General features: G+C 41.7%; 1 long non-coding RNA gene across 1 annotated transcript in view; it reads left to right on the top strand.

Moving 5' to 3' along the window:
• Nucleotides 1–12,233, top strand: part of LOC132398318 (uncharacterized) — a 67,418-nt gene extending 55,185 nt beyond the window's left edge. Inside the window, exon 3 of the long non-coding RNA XR_009513615.1 lies at nucleotides 7,018–12,233. This is a non-coding gene — a long non-coding RNA (uncharacterized LOC132398318). The remainder of the gene's footprint in view (nucleotides 1–7,017) is intronic.
• Nucleotides 12,234–12,662: the final 429 nt, after the last annotated feature.

Genomic DNA, 12,662 nt, shown 5'->3' with positions numbered 1-12,662 from the left:
TCCTCATGTTTAAAAAACAGAGATAGAGTGGTCAGCCAAAGACTTTTTTTCCCAAGGCGAAAATGGCTAATATGAGGGGGCATAATTTTAAGGTGATTGGAAGAAAGTATGGGGAGGGGGATGTCAGAGGTAGGTTTTTGTTTTTTCTCCAGAGAGCGGTAGCTGCATGGAACACATACTACCATCTGGGCCATGCCATCTCCTTGCAGCCACCATCAAATAAGAGGTACAGAAGTCTGAAGTCCCACACCACCAGGTTCAGGAACAGCTAACACAAGGAAATCTTCAGATGCTGGAAATTCAAACAACACACACAAAATGCTGGTGGAACACAGCAGGCCAGGCCTTCGTCCTGACAAAGGGTCTCGGCCCGAAACGTCGACAGTGCTTCTCTTTATAGATGCTGCCTGGCCTGCTGTGTTGCCAGGAACAGCTACTTCCCCTCAACTATTTGGTCAGCGGCACTTTAATTTCTTTGCACTAAGATGGACTAATGGTGTACTTTCTTGCAGAAATTGTATTTATGTTTGTGATTTTGATGCTATGTGCGTACCTCTGATGCAGCTGCAAATAAGTTTTTCTATTGCATTTCCCAAAGAGCGCGACCACCCAATTTCTTCCATGTGACCGATTAACCTACCTACTCATATGCTTTTGGGATGTGGGAGGAAACCGGAGCACCCAGAGGAAATCCACATGGTCATGAGGAGACATACAAACTCCTTACAGGCAATGGCGGGAAAATTGAACCCAGGTCACTGGCACCGTAAAGCAATGTGCTAACTGCTATGCTACCGTGCCCCACTTGAGCATGGCTGGCAAACAAACAAACTGATGCTGGCACACTATCGAACTTGGGTCAGAACTGAAGGGAGAGAATGCTGGAAAGTAGGTACAGAGGAGATGTCAGGGGTAAGTTTCTTATGCAGAGAATGCTGAGTGCGTGGCAGCAGTGAAAATGATAGGGTCTTTTAAGAGACTCCTGGATGGCTACATGGAGCTTAGAAAAATAGAAAGCTATGGGCAAAGCCTAGGTAGTTCTAAGGTAGGGACATGTTTGGCACAGCTTTGTGGGCCGATGGGCCTGTATTGTGTTGTATGTTTTTTTATGTTTCTATGTATGAACCAGCTGGCACACTGTTCTTCAAATCTGAAAGTTGAGTAGTGCCTCAGAGAGCTCTTCAAAATTATCAAAGACTTTGCAGAGACTGTTCTGTGGAACAGGAAAAGCTGAAGTGGAAGGCCACAAAACCAGAACATCACCAAGAGGGAATTCAGGAAAGCAATTTCCTTTACCGACACTGTTTAAAAACATAGAACTTGGCTAACCAAAGGGAGTCACCAAAGAGATAATATAAGGAAGGTTAGAAGAGGCTTGAGTGAAGCATTGATGTCAACATGCATTGATTGAGCAAAACAGCAATTTCTTAATGTGTGTTCTGTGTACTAGCCACAGTGACATTCTGAAAGCTTGTAGGCACAAACTAACCACTGCTTATCCAGACCTCCGAGGAGGAACCTCCAGAATTCTAATGAGATAATAGGGAAAGGAATTCCATATTCAAAAGTAGCACGTTGACACTGAGGAACCTCCGGAATTTTAATAGCAAGGAAAGGAATTCCATATTTCTGAGTTTTCACTTATTGCTATGAGGATTCTGCAGTCGAGAATTCCAGCTTTCTTCTGGCGGTGAAGGGTAGAGAAAATTCTACATTACTTGTGGCATAGAGGGGAAAGCATGCTCTAGATTTTCAGTAGAGTTTAGATGCATTAAAAAAACTGCTTTGATATAGGCTGGGAATGTGAAAAATCTGGCATAAATTTTCCACTCACTGCTAATTCATCACATAAATCATGGTTAAAATGATTACTAATTAAATACCATACTAGACAGCATGAAGAAACTATATGAGTGAATAAATTAAATGTGATTTGTTCAATCAGTTCTAATCACCTACTTAGGGAAAGCTTCTATTTTAAAACACTCATTACTCTCAAATTCCAGTAAAATAACATTTCCAAATACAAATTCCATTCCAACATATACCTTGAGTGGTCACTTAATGTAAACATGCACACCAGCTCGTTAATGCAAATATCTAGTCAGCCAATCATGTGGCAGCAACTCAATGCATAAAAGCACACAGGCATGGTCAAGAGGTTCAGTTGTTGTTCAGACCAAACATTGGAATGGGGGAAGAAATGTGATCTGAGTGACTTTGATCATGGAATGATTGTTGGTGCCAGTATCTCAGAAACCGATCTTCTGTGATTTTCACTCACAACAGTCTCCAGAGTTTATAAAAACAACCACCCTGTAGGGCAAAATGCCTTATTAATGAGAGAGATCAGAGGACAACAACCGGACTGGTTCAAGCTGACAAGGTGGCAACAGTAGGTCAAATTTCCATGCATTACAACAGATGACAACACATTACAACAGACCATCTCTGAATACCCAACACGTGGAACCTTGGTGGATGGGCTACAGCAAAAAACCACATCTGGTTACATTCCTGTGCCTAATGAAGTGGCCATTGAGTGCATTTTCATTTTTTTAAGATGAGAAGTATTTCTGCTGGCTATTTTTACCTCTACCATTTCCATAGCTCCCCACACCTCTCTCACAAAGACCTTTTATCTTAACGTTTCTTCCTTCTATAGACAGAGATGGTTTGTTACATTATCCCACTGTTATAATTTGTTTATGTGTGTGGATTGTTACTGTAACACCAGTCTAAATTGCCCTTGCTAAGATTCTAGGGAACTATCTTCTTGAACTATTGCACTACATCTGGTGAAGGTACCCTCACAGTGCTACTAGGAAGGGCATAATTACATTTATATGCAGTGATGAATAGGTAATGCCAACTACTTTTCCAACTCAGAATAGTAGGTAACTTGAAGAGAACCTGCAGTTGGTGGTGCATGGGGTGACTTTTTTTAAAAGGAGTACAAAATCATGAGAGACAAGGTGAATGCACCCAATGTTTTTTTGAGGTTTGAGGAATCAAGAATTAGAGGGCATAGGTTTAAGTCAGGGGAAGTGATTAATGAAGAAGTTGAGGGGCAATATCTTCACCCAGAGGCCAACCTGAAGAAGTCTCTGAACAACTATCAATGACATGTCACCCATGGAACACACACAAAATGCTGCAGGAAAACAGGAATGGGGAATGGTGAAAGGCGGGGCAATTACTGGAGGTTCAAGAAATTAAAGTTCATGCCATCACGTTGGAGGCTACCCAGATGGAATATAAAGTGCTACTCCTCCAACCACAGTGTGGCCTCATCGTGGCTATAGAGGAGGCCATTGATTGACATATTAGAATGGGAATCGGAAGCAGAATTGAAATGTGTGGCAACAGGGAGATCCCGCTTTTTCTGGCATAGGTGTTCAACAAAGTAGTCTCCCATTCTCCGTCTGGTCTCACTGATAAACTGGAGACTACACCAGGTGCACCGGATACAGTAGATGACCCCCAATGGACTCTCAGGTGAAATGTCGCCTCATCAGGAAGGACTGTTTGGGACCCCTGAATGGTAGTGATGGAGGATGTGTAAGGGCAGATGTGGCATTTTTCTCCTTGCAAGGTTAGGTATCAGGAGGGAGATCAGTTTTTCCCTCCACCACCACTATCCTCCATCTGGCAGAGCCTCAATAATTTTTTCTTAGTCTCCTTCCACTTCCTTCAAACAAAAGGTGTAGCCATGGGTACTCACATGGGTACCAGCTATGCCTGCCTTTTCATTAGCTACGTGGAACAGTCTATGTTCCAAGCCCACAACAGTACCACTCCCCAACGCTTCCCATGCTACATCAATGACTACACTGGTGCTGTTTCCTGCACCCATGCTGAGCTCATTGACTTCATCAACTTTGCCTCCAGCTTCCAACCTGCCCTCAAATTCACCTGGTCCATTTCCGACACCTCCCTCCCCTTTTTTGATCTCTTTGTCTCTATCACTGGAGACAATTTATCTACTTGATACCTTTTATAAACCCATGGATTCTCACAGCAACCTGGACTATAGCTACTCTTCCCACCACGTCACTTGTAAAAATGCCATCCTCTTCTCTCAGCTCCCATCTCTACTGCATCTGCTCTCAGGATGAGTCTTCTCATTCCAAAGCTTCTTCAAAGAAAGAGGTTTCCTTTCCTTCACCAACATTGCGGCTCTCATATGTATCTCTTCAATTTCCATTAATCTTCTGTAATCAATTCTCACTAATCAATGTTTATTATTTCTTTTCCGATTTTCCTTGCAGCCATTTACCATAAGAACAATTTACAGTAGGTTCCTGCTGTGAGGTGTTTGTATGTTCTCCCCATGAACATGTGAATTTCCTCCAGGTGCTCCTGTTTCCTCCCACAGTCCAAAGACATACCAGTTAGTAGGTTAATTGGTCATTGTAAGTTGTCCTGTGATTAAGCTAGGACTAAATCGGGGTATTGCTGGGTGGCGCAGCTTGAAGTGCCAGAAGGGCCTATTCTACACTGTATTCCAATAAATAAATAAATGAACAGTAGCCAGTTGACCTAACTACCGGCGCATCTTTAGGATGTGGGAGGAAACTGAAGCACCCAGGGAAAACCCAAGTAGTCACAGGAAGAACATCACAGAACCTGTTCTGCATCCCCTAAGGTAATGATTAACATCAGAAATGTAAAAAAATAACAACACACAACATGGAGAGGAACTTTTACACTGACATTCAAGCTAACTTCATTTGAGTTGCTCATTTGAAGACCCACTATCTAAAATCCCAACATTACAAATCAATGGGTCAGCCACCCAGGCCATGCTATTTTCTTGCAGCACCAAGAGGTACAGAAGCCTGAAGTCCCAGACCACCAGGTTCAAGAACAGCTACCTCCCTTCAACCTGAACAAGCCTGCACAACTTGGTCACTACCTCAGTATGGCAATACTATGGCCAGTTTACAATGCAGGAGACTTTTTTGTTTTAAACTCAACTTTGACTTTTAAAAAAGATATACCATGACCTTGGTTATGGTCTTAGTCTTAGACTGAGAAAACACATTCTCTCAGTTGAAGTTTGCTCTAGTATACTAAAGGCAGTGATGAATTATGTCATCTGTGTCTGCCTTTGTTCAGAGGTGGAAAATGATCCATGTTTTACAGCATCACCACCTACTTTGGATATCTAAAGCAGGAGCAACGTTTTGTAGAAGAGAACCTTTGTCTTTTAAGTGTTGAGAGCAAGACTGATTCTTTCAGAAAATTCCATGAGGGAGTGAGCTGAAGCTTGTTCTCCAAGTGTACTCATATGCAAGCAAGTTTGATATATAGTAGACATCATTCCTCCAACAGGCTGATCGCTGTTTACAGGAATTCAATGACTAGGTCTAGGATGATATCGGTTGTGGAATGGAGTCAACAAAAGTCGAACAGTCCTGTGGTCCTTTATTAGCTACCATTTAGGTAGAAACTTATCAGAGGTGAGGTGCCACAAGGAAGGTGGAGCAAAGGGTTGAAGCAATGACACAATCATTTCATGCTAATCTGCGATGGCATTATGGTGTGCTCACTACTTAGTTGCATATCTTTAGTGCACATAAATAGCTTGTATATTTGAATTTATTTTTTTTAGCCTACAATCATGATGTGCTAAAATATTTAGATCAGACATTTCTACAACAAAACTTCTGTCTAACTAAACAAATAAACACACCTCAGACATTCTTGAGTAGACTCAGTCTAATACAACACATAGCAAAGCATTAGAGAAAGTACAAAGAAGCTCTATTAGGACATTCAAATTTAAAAAGCACCATGATCAAGGTGAATGAACAGAATGGGGCTCACTGGAAAAAAAATGGTGACCTAATGAAAGAGTTTTTTAAGAATAAAACGTGATACAAGGTAGATATAAGAATGATTCCATTCAGTTATAAACTTAACTATGTTCTATAACAGTCAATCATCAATCAAACCTCTTTACTAAGATAATTGTTATGTTTTAAGGACAAGCTTTATTTGTCAGATGTACATTGAAATGTAGAGTGAAATGCTTTTAATGCATCAAATCGAGTCTGCAAGGATAATTGTGTCACCATGCTTCCAGTGCCAACATAACGTGCCCAGAACTTACTAACCCTAATCCATAATGTCTTTGGAATGTGCGAGGAAACTGAAGCACCCAGAGGAATCCCACACTGTCATGGAAAGAACGTGCAAACTCCTTAGAGACAGTGGTGGGAAATGAACCCTGATCTTCCAATTGCTCGCACTGTAAAGCTTTACACTAACTGCGACGCTACAGTGCTACATTGAGCAACCTGCTACCATGTAGAGGAATTGTAGTTAGAAAAATGAAAGAAAGCTTTGTGAAAGGGAAAAAATCCCTGTGAAAGGAATAAAAGAACACATTGATGGATGGTGGTGAATCAAGTAGAGGGGGAATACTGAGGAGAACAAACAATCAGCACTGGACAGTTCAGCTGAATAGCCTGTTTCTGTGCTACAAATTCCAAGCAACTCTACACTAGAGTTGAAGGACAATACTTCACTACATGGCCTTTCATATTATTTTCTACCAAGATCAACAGCGTAATACAGAATGTCAAATACAAGACCATAGGGCATAGGAGCAGAATTAGGCCATTTGGCCCAGAGTCTGCTCTCCCATTCCATCATGGCTGATTTATCATTAAATTTCACTCCCATGGGGGAACGCAAATAATAACCTCTGGCGGAACTTTGTGTTTGCAGTGTTACTTGAATGGCAGCACTCTTGACTTCAAGTCAGAAGGTTGTGCCTTCATGTGTAACTACACGTTGAAAGCATAACTTCTGCTCTTTTAATATAGTGCCCAATTGTCAACTTTAAAATGAGGCATTAAAACAAGGTAGTGTAGGTCTGTTCCAACAATGTATCTTGACAACAAATTTGCCCACATCAAAGCTATTAATCTAAAAAAAAATTGGTGTAGATGAAATGCTTCAGGGCATATTTGACAAATGATGGATTTTAATAATTCTTTCTTTCAGTAGGTTTGTGTGATTGAAAAGCAGCCAGCAGTGAAAGCACCCAGATGCCATTTCAATGGCTGCCTTTTTATGCTACAGATCAGACCACAGAAGGGCAAACCACCCTCATGCATCTGTTACATAGACACCGATTCCACAACAACCATCTGAAACAATGGAATTCTATGCTGGCGATGGTTGCTGGCACTAAGAAATGCCTGTAATATACAAAGACTAATATTTATTCGAAGATGTAGCATCTTTAACTTGACTTCAACATCCTCAGGTACAGGATAATGTGTGTGAAAGAGTATGTGACTAACAGAGAGAGATGGCCCAGTGAAGTGTTAGTCAGTGTACACTCCCAGAAAATGATTTATTTTCCATCCACCAGCAAAACGTATGGTGGGAAGCACATCAGTCATTTGTAGCCACAAAAGATTAGCTTTATTTGTCACATGTACATCAAAACATCTAAACATACAGTGAAATGCATCGTTTGCATCAACGATCACAGTCCGAGGATATGCTGGGGGCTTATGCTTCCGATGCCAATATTGCATGCCCACAACTTATAAACCCTTTCTAATCCATATCTATTAGGAATGCTGGAAGGAACCCAGTGCACCTGGAGGAGACCAAAGCAGTCATAGGGAGAGCAACAAACTCCTTACAGACAGCAGCAGGAATTGAACCACATTCTTACAACAGTCACTGTAAAGCATTATGGCAGCTGCTATATTACCACACTGCCCCTTCAGCCAAGGCTAACTGCAGAAAAATACTCAAGATAGTGCTGCCACGACAAAATTTTCTTTCACTAGAGTATAGACACAAGATATTGCAGCAACAGGCACATTCCAGTTTCCACCTCCTTGTCTTCCTTCCTCTGTGAACAAGGAAGAACAAGGAGAGTATTCCAAACCAACTCTGAACTTGTACCTTGGATGCCTTTAGTGAGTCAGTGCTACAGAAAGCCAACTCAATTCTGTGATCACAGAGTGTGACTGATCCAACTGAGCTTCTGGTCAGCAGAAACTCAGAAAGGTGCCAGAAAAGGGCCAGTGATATCAGGATCCCACCCACACTGCTCATGCACTGTTTCACTCCCATCAGGGAGGCTATGCAGCATTCATGCCAGGACCACCAGACTACTTCCCCCAACAGTAAGGCTGATCAACACCTCCACCAACTAACCCACCTTTCCACACCCCCAACCACTACTACTTTATCAGTTCCTGTCAGAGTCACCTTATGTACAGACACCCCTGTGCCTATTGTTATCTTATGGACATACAATCAATCTATGAATACAAGCTATCTTATGGATTTGTAGTTATTGTGTTCTCTGTCTTGGTATTTTTCTGTGCTTTATCGGATCTGAAGTAACAATTATTTTGTTCTCCTTTACACTTGTGTATCTGAAATTACGTTAAAGAGTCTTGAAACAGCAGCTCCCAGGACACTGCTGCTGGAGGATATGGTGACTGTGTAGGACAAGTGGTCTGAATGTCTCTGATTGAAGATGGCCATTGCCTGGACACTTTATGCTGAAAAAATTGTCAGACAAAAGAGACAAAAGAGATTGAAGATGCTAGAATCTGGAGCCAAAAAATAAAACCACCAGAGGGTCTCAACCCAACCATTCCTTCTCCCATCATAAGTGCTGCTCAACCCGTGAGTTCTTTGAGCAGTTTGCTTTTTAAATATTAGGCTTTGGTCTATGAACACTACCTTGTCATTCTTTCCTTAATTGTGACTGTGTTTGTAATTCATAGTGATTATGTTTATGTCTGCACTACACCGCTGCTGCAAAATGACAAATTTCACATTATATAAATCTCTGATAACAAATCTGACTTCAAAAATTATTTATGTAGTTACTGTCACATCAACTTTGGTATTCAGCTCTTCATCACTAGGCCAAGACAGTGCTGATGTCTGGAGCCACATTCAAAAAGATAAAAGAGATTTTTAAAAGATTAGCTTTATTTGTCACATGTACATTGAAACATACAGTGAAATGTGTCATTTGTGTTAACAACCACCGTCTGTACATGAGTCAAAGGCAGCCTGCAAGTATAACACTTTCAACACCAACATAGCATGATAACAACTTATTGATCCTTACCATATAACAATTACAGCACAGAAACAGGCCATCTTGGCCCTTCTAGTCCATGCCGAATGCTTACTCTCACCTAGTCCCACTCAGCCCATAACCCTCCATTCCTTACCTGTCCATATACCTATACAATTTTACTTTAAATGACATGTTCAGAATGTGGAAGAATGCAGAAGGAAACCCTCAGGGTCACAGGGAGAATATACTCCTTATTGACAGCAGTGGAATTGAACTCCAATCATTGGTGCTATGCAAGCCGCCTTAGCCAGTAAATTGGAAATATTTGCTGCTTCAGAGTATTATTGACAACGCATTCCTGATGACTGAGGGTTGACCAAGTCATTTTGGCTAGAGACTGGTTCTTAAGATGGCAGAGATATCAGAAAGAAGCTGGCTTTTCCAGCTGAACATTATCACAAGTATTTCATCCTTGCCTTTAGTAATCACACCCTATCATCACTGACGATGGGCATGTTCAGGAAGCCTGTTTATTAACTGCTTAATCATCCACCACCAAACACAAAACAACACACAGTCACATTGCAGTACATCTTCCATCAACGATATTGGCCAGTTTTTCCTCTATCCATTTGTCAGCTCTGACCTGCTGGGCACTTCCAACAACTTGACATTTTGCAGCTTCTTGTAATTTAGTGATTAATCACATCCTGTATAAAGGGCAACTGTTATATTTTTTATTTAGAGATACAGCACAGTAACAGGGCCTTGCAATCCCATGAGCCCATGCCACCCAATTACATCATTTGACCAATTAACCTACTAAACCATACATGTTTACAATGTGGGAGGAAACTGGAGCACCCAGAGGAAACCCATGTGCTCATGGGGAGAACACACCCCGTGTTACAGACAGCGGCATAATTGAACTCAGGTCACTGGAGCTGTATTGGCATTATATTAACCATTACGCTACCATCTACCCAGATCTTACATGTCTTTGTCTTCTCTCTCCAACTAACTTCATTTAATCACTTTTATGTTCCTTGGTTCAAATTTGCTCTCTCTGTCTTCACCTGCAGCTTAACCATAAAACCATAAAACATTTAGCCCATCGAATCTGCTCTGCCATTTCATCAGGGTTGATCCATGTCCCTCTTAACCCCATTCTCCTGTCTTCTCACTGTAACCTTTCATACCTTCACTAATCAAGACCTATCAACCTCCGCCTTAAATATGACCTGGCCTCCACAGCTACTTGTGGCGTGGCAACAAATTCCACAGATTTACCACTCTCTAACTATAGAAATTCCTCCAAGTCCCTGTTCTAAACGAACATTCTGTTTAAGGCCTTTGGTCCTAAACTCCCACACCAAAGGAAATACTCTCTTCATATCCACTCTATCTTTGCCCTTTAACATTCAATAGGCTTCAATGAGATTATACCCCTCCCCACCCTCATTCAGCATTACATCCTTGCTTTTATATTCAAATCCTCTTGAAATGAATGCTAATCTCACTACTGGTTCAACCTGTAATCAACCTTTAGGGAATCCTGCACAAGGAATTCCAAATCCCTTTGCAGCTTGAATTTTTGAATTTTCTCTCCGTTTAGAAAAAAGTCTATGCTTTTCATCCTTCTACCAAAGTGCATGACCATACACTTCCCAATACTATATTCCACCTGCCACCTTTACGCCCATTCTCCCAGTCTAAGCCTTTCTGCAGCCTCCCTACTTCCTCAACACTACCTGCCCCTCCACTTGTCTTCGTATCATCCACAAACTTAGCAACAAAGCCATCAATTTCATTACCCAAATCATTGACATACAATGTAAAAGAAGCGGTCCCAACACAGAACGCTGTGGAACACCACTATTTACTGGAAGCCAATCAGACGAGGCTCCCTTTATTCCCACTCTCTGCCTCCTGCTAATCAGCCAATTCTCTATCCATGTAATACCATGGGCTTTTAGCTTGCTTAGCATCTCATGTGTGGCACCTTGTCAACGGCCTTCTGAAAATTCAAGGATACAATATCCACTGATTCTCCTTTATCTATCCTGATTATTATTCCTCAAAGAATTCCAACAGATTTGTCAAGCAAGATTTGCCCTTGAGAAAACCATGCTGACTTTGGCCTATTTTGTCATTGACCTCCAAGCATCCCCTCTCAATCCTGACTCCTTCCCATCAAAGTTATTCTGTTTATCCTATCCACCCCTCCCTGTAACTAAAACTGATTTGTGCAGGATTTCCCAGTGACCAACCATTTTAATTCTAATTCCCATTCCAACATGTCAAATCATGGCCTTCTCTGCTCCATAATGAGGCCAGTCAGGTTGGAGGAGCAACAGCTCATTTTTCATCTGAGTAGCTTTCAAACTATCAACTTCTCCAACCCCTGGTAAATTTTCTGCCTCCCCCTTCCCTCTTCTTCTATTCCTCACTCTGACTCCGTTTTTGTGTCTTCTTGTCTCCTCACCCCCAGCACCCCTCCTTCTTCCCATGGTCCACTCTCCTCTCCTATCAGATTCCTTCTTCTTCAGCCTTTTAGTTTTTCCACCTATCACCTCCCATTATATGCAGAACTAAAAGGGCTAAAACCGAACTGACTTATTGGCAGTTTGGCAAGTTGCGCTGTGAGAATAATGTATGAACAAAGAAGTGTTTGTTGCATGAGAAAGCTGCTGTGTACCCTTATCAGAGTATGTACGTGATAACAAATTGTTTAACAGCAGCCCCAGACAGTACTCGGGTGCTCACCTGATTTGCAGATTTTCTCAAGCTCTGTGAGCAGGGCTCTGTAGTTCAACTGAGCAACACAAGCTTGCTAATAAACAGTATGCAATTTTCAGTAAACTGTGTTTGACAATTATTCCCTGGGCCTGAACCTAAAGTTCTCTGATAGAGAGGCAGTTTGACACCAGCTTCTTACTTCATCCCCCCTTGCCTCCCTTCTTATTCTGGCTTCTTCCCCCTTCTTTTCCAGTTGTGAAGAAGGGTCTCAGCCTAAAACACCAAATGTGTATTCATTTCCAGAGACGCTGTCTGTCCTGCTGAGTTCCTCTCCAACATTTTGCGAGTGTTAAACTCGTTTTCACTCTCCCAGTTCTGATGTCTCTGACCTGAAATGTGGTCACAACCTGCTGAATGTTCCCAGTATTTTCTGTACCTATTGCGTAAGTATGTTTTTCCTGAATTATGCAGATTACATCCAAAATTACATTACATGGTCTTTGTGAAGTAACTTCCAGGGTCATTTTCAGCATATAGGTCCTGCCCAGCTTACGAATGCCTGACTATGTACAGCCTTTACGTGCAAGCAAATGTTTGCCAACTCACCAACTGTCCAAGTTATGAACAGTTCTCAGGAATGGAACCCTGGTGCATCTGTGGAGAACCTGTACTCCATAAGCTAAAGCCATTGTCAACATGCTGAATCATGCCACCTTAAACTGTGCAAAATATCAAACAGCCATTGGATAGCATGGAAAGAAAGAGCTTCCAATACAGAGAAAATCCATGTGAAGCACCAGATATCCTGGCATCTTGTACCTTCACTGAGGTAAAAGTAAACCAA

Source organism: Hypanus sabinus, chromosome 8, assembly GCF_030144855.1.
Source record: "Hypanus sabinus isolate sHypSab1 chromosome 8, sHypSab1.hap1, whole genome shotgun sequence".
In the NCBI taxonomy this organism is placed as follows: Eukaryota; Metazoa; Chordata; class Chondrichthyes; order Myliobatiformes; family Dasyatidae; genus Hypanus; species Hypanus sabinus.
Note: the sequence above shows the minus strand (reverse complement) of the source record. Positions and strands in the feature narration are given on the sequence as shown.